This window comes from Panthera uncia (assembly GCF_023721935.1).
Source record: "Panthera uncia isolate 11264 chromosome C1 unlocalized genomic scaffold, Puncia_PCG_1.0 HiC_scaffold_4, whole genome shotgun sequence".
NCBI lineage: Eukaryota > Metazoa > Chordata > Mammalia > Carnivora > Felidae > Panthera > Panthera uncia.
This window is the reverse complement of record NW_026057585.1, coordinates 61,595,536-61,603,567: the sequence shown is the minus strand read 5'-3', so window position 1 is coordinate 61,603,567 and position 8,032 is coordinate 61,595,536. Positions and strand designations below refer to the sequence as shown.

The following is an 8,032-nucleotide window of genomic DNA, read 5'->3' as shown; positions in this document are numbered from 1 at the left end:
CACGTTGGGCTCTGTGCTGACAGCTTGAAGTCTGCTTTGGATTCTGTGTCTCCCTCTCTCTTTGCCCGTCCCAGGCTCATTCTCTCATTCATTCTCTCTCTCTCTCTCTCTCTCTCTCTCTCTCTCTCTCTCCTCCCACACCCCTCAGAAATAATAAACATGAAACCATTTTTTAAAATAAATAAATAAAATTTACTAAGAAACTAGTTAGTGAAAAGAGCCCCTAGCTGGGAGCCAGGAGAAAAATAGGTTTTAGCCTCAAGTTAGCCCCTACCCCAATCTCAAACAAGTCCTGTGAGTGCAGTCCTCTTAGAACCTCTCCGCCACCCTCCCCCACCAGGTTTCCTTCCTGCCAATTCTGATGGTGGGGGTTGGGACTCTCCTCTGCGGCCCCTCCCTCCCTCTCCTCCCGCACAAAGCTCTGGCAGAGCTGGGCCAGGCCTGGGGGGGGGAAGGTGGCAGGTCCCAGCTGCGAGGCCTGGTGGATCCCACACTCAGAGAATGAGCTTGCACAGAACAAAGAATGTCAAATGTCCCTTTTGTACTGGGGGTGGGGTGGGAACAGAGCCCTGAGTCGGCCAGGGAAGAATGGAGCAGGATGGGTATGTAAGGGCCAGGATGGTAGGATGGAGTGAGGGTGTGCTCTCTGGGGATCCGAGAGGGTAAAATGTCAGACACGAGTCTCTAGTCTGCCCTCCCAGGCCCAAGAGTGCTTTGGCATCGTGGGGGCAGGGTAGGGGGGAGCCACTTGCCTGGTCCCACAGCTGATGGTCACTAGGCTTTCTCATTGCATTTCTTTCCACCCCTTGAGCACCAGCTGTGGAGCCCTCTAAGGGGCCCAATCTTCAGCAAAACCCCATGTGGATGGCCTGATCACTCCCATTTCACAGCAGGGAGAAGTGACTTGTGTCTAGCTACTCAACTAGGGACAGGCAGAACCAGAATTTGAAATCAAGTCTAGCTACAAGCCAAGGCACTTATCACTTTTCCCTCGAGGGCAAAGGTCACTCCTGGCCAGATTTTTAACTGGACAAAAGGATCTTCAGAAAGGTGAAGTGACTTGCCTTGGGCTACCTGCCCTCTTTGGGACAGGGACTAGCTAGGCCAGCCCTCCCACCTGCCCTGACTGGCTTCAGCCCTGAATGACTGAGAGCCTTAGGACCAAGGAGATGCTCTTCTTCCTCCCCGGTCAGTTTAAGCTCCCGGTTGTCAACTAGGAGCCACCTAGGAGCCTGGAGACTGGCTCCTTATCAGTTGTGTGGTGCCAGTCAGAACATCTATGCTCTTGGAGACTGAGTTTGCTCCCCTATAAATAGGTTCTGCCTTGTAGGGTGACTGGGGGGAGGTCTAGGAGACAAGAGAGGCAAAGGTGAGTAGCACTGACCAGGTCTCCGGGCAGGTGAATTGTCCTCTTCCCTCCTTTCTTCTTCCCTGCCTCCCTCCTCTTCTTGGCTCTTTGGTCTTGAGGTCAGATCAGGCCTGATTAATAGGCCTGGGAAGCTAGTTCAGCAGGGGCTGGGAGAGACAGGGAGCAGGAGAAGGAAGGAAGCAGGAGAGGGGACAGAGAAGAGCCCAAGAAGAAGGAGGCAGAGTGAGAGAGCCTGATCTATCTTCAGATTCCTGTCCAGAGGCAGGAATTCATTTCTGGAGGCTCACAGCACTGTCGTCTCATCCTCTAGAACCCTGGATTACCTATCCGAGAAGGAACCGTCCCCTGTTCCTTACACCAAATCATTCAGATGAGACCAGAAGCGGGCCTGGGGAAGGCCCTGTCCTCACACTGGAAGAGCCTGCTGGGACATCCCCATCTTGTGAACCCGCTGGTTGAGAGGGTGCGGGAACAGGGGTGGTGGTATAACTTTGTCCTGAAGCCAGCGAGCACCACGCGGTTCTCCCTCAAGCTGTTTACTTGGGGGTGGCCCTGGGGGTCTGGAGGAGATTATGGGAGCTCTAAGGCTGAACAAAGTCCCCCACGTTGGTGTGTCCTTGGACCCAGGTCTCCTGGGGTCTGTTCCACCTACACTCACATGTCCCCACCTTGCACTTAGGGTGAACACTTAACACTCAAGGGAGTGGGGGACTGACTGCAGGTTGTCTCTGGCGGGCTGGATGGATTCCTCGCAGAAGATGCTCAGGCCCTTTAAAAAGAAATAAATAAATAAATTGAAGACCAGATTTAAAGTCTTGCCTGAATGCTCCCAGCCCAGCTTCTCCCTCCCTCCTCCCCCTGGAGCTCTGCAGCCCCCACTGCCTGAGCCCCTCCAGGGTTGTTCACCCTTCCAGTTGAGTGAGAAGAGGGGGCAGGAATCTTGTGTTTTTGAGGGCCTCCTATGCGCCGGGTGCTGTGCTGTGCGCCTTACCTTTCTGGCTTCAGACTTCTCCAGCCTTACGAGGTTACAGCAGGCGGTGTGGTCCCCACTTGTCCGGAGCCTGGCAGGAGAGAAAGGTTGGGCTGAGAGAGGGTGGGAAACTTGTCGGAGGCTGCAGAGAGGCAGAACCAGGGCTTGTCCTCAGGTCTTCCAAGCTTGGCTCAGAGTTCTCTCATGTGCCCCCCGTGCTCAGCATCTCCAGGATCAAAGTGCCGGGGCAGGCTGAAATGGGCAGCCATCAGAGCTGGAAGGGGGCTCAGAGACCATATCACGTGGCCTTCCTCATATGGATGGAGACTGTGACCCAGAGGAGGCAATGGGCTTGCTCAGGGTTCCACAGCAAGTCATTCGGGGCACATGCAAGGTGCTGGAGGCTAAAACACGGTGAACAGAAAGGCAAGATGCTGGTCTCATGGAGCTCTTACTGCTGGAGGAGACTAGCAGTGCACTTGGGGTTCTGATAAGGGAAGTTTGGTAGCCTCCCATTTCACAGAGCAGCCCCTAAGCCAGAAGGCTTCCTGGAAGAGGTGATTTCTGAGAATTGAATGGTCGCTGGTGACAGGCAGACAAGAAATGGTGGGGCAAGAATGCTCCAAGCGTGGGAGCTTTCTCCAGTCTCCATGCCTCACGGAACCACTGGGGAATTTTAAGAGATGAAGTATGCTCTGGCTTAGAGTTGCCAGCTAAAATACAAGATGCCCAGTGATCGAAAGTTTCAGATAAACAACAAAAAATTGTTTAGCATAAGTATGTCCCATGCAGCATTTAGGATATACTTATACTAAAAAAAAAAAAAATTATTTGTCTGAAATTTCAATTTATTTCTTTTTATTTCTTTTAAGTTTATTTATTTTGAAAGAGAGGGAGAGAGAGAGCACATGAGCAGGGGAGGGGCAGAGAGAGAGAGAGAGAGAGAGAGAGAATCCCAAGCAGGTCTCTCCCTATCCACCCTCCTATCAGTGCAGAGCCCCATTTGGGGCTCGAACTCAAGAAACTAAGATCATGACTGAAATCAAGAGATGGATGCTTAACCGACTGAGCCACCTAGGCACCCCTATTTATTTGTTTGTTTGTTTAGAGAGCATAAACTAAAGAGAGGGGTAGGGGGAGAGAGAATCTTAAGCAGGCTCCACACTCAGTGCAGAGTCTGATACAGGGCTCAATTCCATGCCTCTGGGATCACGGCCTGAGCTGAAATCAAGAGTTGGATTCTCAGCTGACTGAGCCACCCAGGTGCCCCTGAAATTCAAATTTAACTGAGAATCCTGTACTTTTCTTTGCCACATCTGGAAACTTACTCTGGTTGCCATGGGGAGATTGGGTTGGAGGGTCTGAGGCTGGAGGCCAGAGGCAGCAGGGAGAGGGCGGAGACATGGGAGACTGAGTCTGAATGAAGAGGGAAAAGGAAGAGGCAAGGCTAGCAGCCTGCCATCTAGGTGATCAGGCCGGGGCATGGAGGTGGTACTCCCAGGGAGGATGGTGAGTCAGGGGGCATGGAGCGTTTAGTTATGGACGTTATGGCTGACATTCCCCAGGGCCCTCCAAGTGGAAGTGTTCAGGTGACAGTTGGGGACAGGGTGAGAAGCATAGTGGCTGAAGTGTCATTGGCAGAGTGGGGGAAAGGAGATTCCAGTTGAGAGGACAGCAGGGGCTGATGTGGCGGTGGCCCCCCTTGTGCACCCCCATCACGTGCCTCAGTTGTAATTACTGGCTCGGGGAGGGGCTTGGGGGCTGATGCCCCGTTGCAGCTGGTTCTGGTCCCTGGTAGTACCACGCCAGGTCTACCTCTGCTAGTCTCCAAGGACTGGAATTTGACTTTATCTTCCCAAAGGTCACCTTGCCCACAGCCCTACCCCGGGGATGGACATTCCTCACATTCCATGGCCCTCGCCGGAGGTGGTGGGTCCAGGTTTCCAACCATCCTCCGCTCCTCTTGGCAGGCCTTACCGAAGGCCTACTGTGCATCCCTGGGGTCTGGACCCGGGAGTCTGACCAGTCTGTATTCTGACTCTGCCTCCCACCAGCTGGGTGATCTCTGGGCCAGTTACCTCCCCCTCCTGAGCCACACTGTCCTCACCTGCAAATTGGGGATCATTCAGACAGGAGTGTTGCGTGGTCATGTCTTTAAAAGCACCTGCCTCAGCACTTGGCATTCAGTAGGTGCTCTGTAATGGCAGATCCCCCTTCGTCTCCTCTGAGCCTCAGTTTCTTCATTTTGAAAGAATGATATAATCTTCCATGACAAGCCAGGGACTGGGCATGTGTGGGCTGTGATGGCCCATGAGGTAGCTGTGCGGGAGGCCTCAGAACGCTATACTTCCCAGGGCCAGCAGAGGCTGGAAGCAGAGGCTGAGATGACCTTAGCCAGGCAGGGAGCAGGCAGATGAATGAATGGCTACAGTCTCCTTGATACGGCTGCTGGGAACCAGAGGGCCTGGTGGGAAAGGCCGATAGAAACAGAGGCAGGGGAGTCCACAAATCTGGGCAGCTGGTCCTTGGCTCTGACTCTGTTATCTAGGGTTCTCCTCTGCCTTCCTCCAGTCCCACCCCTGCTCCAACGTGTGGTGTAAATGGGGCCAAGAGGAAATGCCACCTGGAGCCCAAGTTTATCATTCTAGATCATGCTCCAGGTGCCTGGCGTCTGGAGTTCCCTGCCCAAAGGGCTCTAAGCCCAGGACCTGCGTCTATCCTCCCACCAGACTGTGCTGCAACCTTAGGCCTGAGGGCTGGACAAGGAAGCTGTTTGGGGGGCAACTGTGCCTGGGAGCTTGGACAGGGGGCCTGAGTCCACATGTCTGCACACAAAGACTTTTACAATAGATGGGAAGCAGGGTGGGGAAGAGAAGGACAAACTGGCAAGAGGACTGCCATTTGGTTTTTCTTTCTTTCTTTTTTTTTTTAAATGTTCATTTTTGAGAGGGAGAGAGAAAGAGAAAGAGAGAGCGCGCTCCAGGGAGGGCAGACAGAAGATCCAAAGCCGGCTCTGTGTTGCCAGCAGAGAGCCTGATGTGGGGCTCTAACTCACAGATCCTGAGACCACCTGAGCCAAAGTCAGACGCTTACCGACTGAGCCATCCAGGCACCCAAGGGGACTGCCATTTGAACTCTTGCCTCAGGCTGCAAATGTGAGGGGTGGGCCATGCTGTGGAGGGGCCAGTGCCAGAGGAGTCCCAGGGTGGTAGTTGGAGGCTTTGACCCAATGACAGGTCAGTTTTACCTATAGATTCCCAGACCCACCCATGGAAATTCATATTCTTGAATTTTGGAGAAGATTCTAGAATTTGCATGTTAAAAATTTTTTTTTTTTAACGTTTATTTATTTTTGAGACAGAGACAGAGCATGAACGGGGGAGGGTCAGAGAGAGGGAGACACAGAATCTGAAACAGGCTCCAGGCTCTGAGCTGTCAGCACAGAGCCCGACGCGGGGCTTGAACTCACGGACCGCGAGATCATGACCTGAGCCGAAGTCGGCCGCTTAACCGACTGAGCCACCCAGGCGCCCCTAGAATTTGCATGTTTAATAAAGATGGCCAGAGACCATGCAGGAGCTTGGTGCCCTTCTTACAATAACCCTTCAAGATAGCTGGGAGGAAACTGAGGCATTATAAGAAGACTTAACTAAGACCTTCTGCCTGGCAATGGACAGAGCTGGGATGAGTCAGTACAATATGATATCTCCTTGTACTCTCCTGCCCCTCCCTCACCCCAAACAACCCTCCCAAACCCCAAAACCTCAGAAAGTGATAACAGCACACATACAATTTGGGTCAGAAGTCCGGACAAATTCTACTTGGTTCCAGGAAAATGAAGCTTAGAATCCAATCTCAAAGCATAAATCCTCTTCTCTGGCCTGGTGAGGGGCCCCCACCCTCTGCTGATGCTGGGGCAGCTCTCAGACCCTGGCAGGATTTGTTACCATCCAGGCACTGATGTCCCCATGATGGTCTCTCCAGCCCAGGTCTCCGTCTCTCAGCTCCAAACTCAGGTGTTCTCAAGCTGGGTAGCACCTCCCACCTCCAGACCTGCCCCTCTTCTGGCCCTGCCAGACTCTCAGTGCTCAAGCCAGCCACCCAAGTGCCCATGTCCGTCCTTGACTCTGCCCTTTCCAGCCACTTCCAGTCCACAGGTCACCATCCTGCCATGTCTACTTCCTTAATAGCCATGAATCTGTCCCCATCTTCCCTGACCTTGTATCTCCCCTTGTTGAAGCCTCACCGTCTCCTAAAAGGACCACGGGCCCCTCCAAGCCACTGCATATATGGCAGCTGCAGTGGTCTCTAGGAAAACAAGGGACAGGTCATGCCTCTGTTCAAAACCCTTCGGTGGCTCCTGTCTCCGTGCCCTCTGACCAAAAGCCAAGCTTTTCTACACTCTCCAGGAACACTGAGGGGCTTTGTAAGTCTCCCGGACACCCCTCCTCACCCCCACCCCTGCTATTTTCACTTCTGTGCCTTTGCTGCTGCTGTTCCCTCTTCCCTTGGCTAACTGCTACTTCCTAAGATTCCATCAGCATGGCCTCCGGTAGGAAGCCACCCCTGGGGCTCCCAGGCTGGGTTAGGACCCCTCCTCGGCTGCCACTGCCACGGCTATCTTGAGCACTTGCCACCTGCACTCATAATAATAGCTGGTATTACTGAGTGCTGACTCCTCGTATTTTTCTTTATTGACCCATTTAACCTTCACAAGCACCCTATGAGACAGGTTCTATGATCATCTCCAGTTTCAGAAGGGTAAAAGGTTAGGTAAATTGCCCAGATCGCACTACCTGGGGATTTGCAACCAGAGTGGCTGGCTCCAAACAGCCGACCTCTCATCCTGAGATGCTGCCTCCTGCTGCACTGGGTGGACGTTTGGGGTGGTGGGGGGGCAGGGGTAGGGTAGGGAGTGGGGTCCTGGAGGGCTTCTAGTATGACTTCTGACCCATCAGGATGAGCCCAGCAGCTAGCCGAGGTGGTGGCATAGGTAGGTGCCCGACGCCTGGCGCTCCTGCCCTAGTCTCAGACCGCTGCTGGGCTGTGAGGGCCCCCGGCGACCGGGGCCTCAGGCGGCCCAGCTGGGACGGGCTTGGGGCCAGATGGGCTGCACTGCTGCTGGGAGGCCAGGGCAGCCGGCCGGGGCCGCGCGTTGCCATGGGAACGAGGGGGCGGCCGCCCCGCCCCGGTGGGCGGGGGAGCAGGTGGCGGGACGGTGCGCAGGCTGGGGGAGGGGCCGGAAGGGGCCCGCAGGGGCCAAGGCTGGAGGGGCGCGCCCTGGGCTCCTCCTCCTCCTCCTCCCTGCTGCCCGGCTCCCGGGCTCCCTAGGCGACTTGGCCTGTGCCTCGCCGCTTCGAGCTGGGGCTCCAGTCCAGACCTGGGCTCCCACTCCCCGTGCATCTGGGGCTTATCACTGCCTCTGTCTCTCCCTCCCAGCCTCAGTTTCCCCGACTTTGGAACGGAGGCATTGGACCAGGAGATTTTCCCGCACGCTTCAGCGCACATACTTTTTATGGCTCTGGGATAGGGCCGGGAGGATTCAGGGTTGGGTAATTTCTCATCCTCTTCTTGGATGGAGGCATGCTCTCATCAAATGACGCCTGTCGTAGGACTCAGAAGAGGGGAATGTCTGGTGGAGCTTCGGAACCCAACCTCCTTCATCACATAGAGCAGGCAAAGGAAGCCCAGAG

General features: G+C 54.5%; 1 long non-coding RNA gene across 1 annotated transcript; it reads right to left on the bottom strand.

Annotated features, from left to right (window-relative positions):
• Positions 1–207: 207 nt before the first annotated feature.
• On the bottom strand, positions 208–7,472 carry LOC125912579 (uncharacterized). Its single transcript, XR_007454784.1, has 3 exons — positions 7,136–7,472; positions 2,361–2,430; positions 208–2,138 (listed from the first exon to the last, which is right to left on the bottom strand). It is a non-coding gene; the product is annotated as an uncharacterized LOC125912579 (long non-coding RNA).
• Positions 7,473–8,032: the final 560 nt, after the last annotated feature.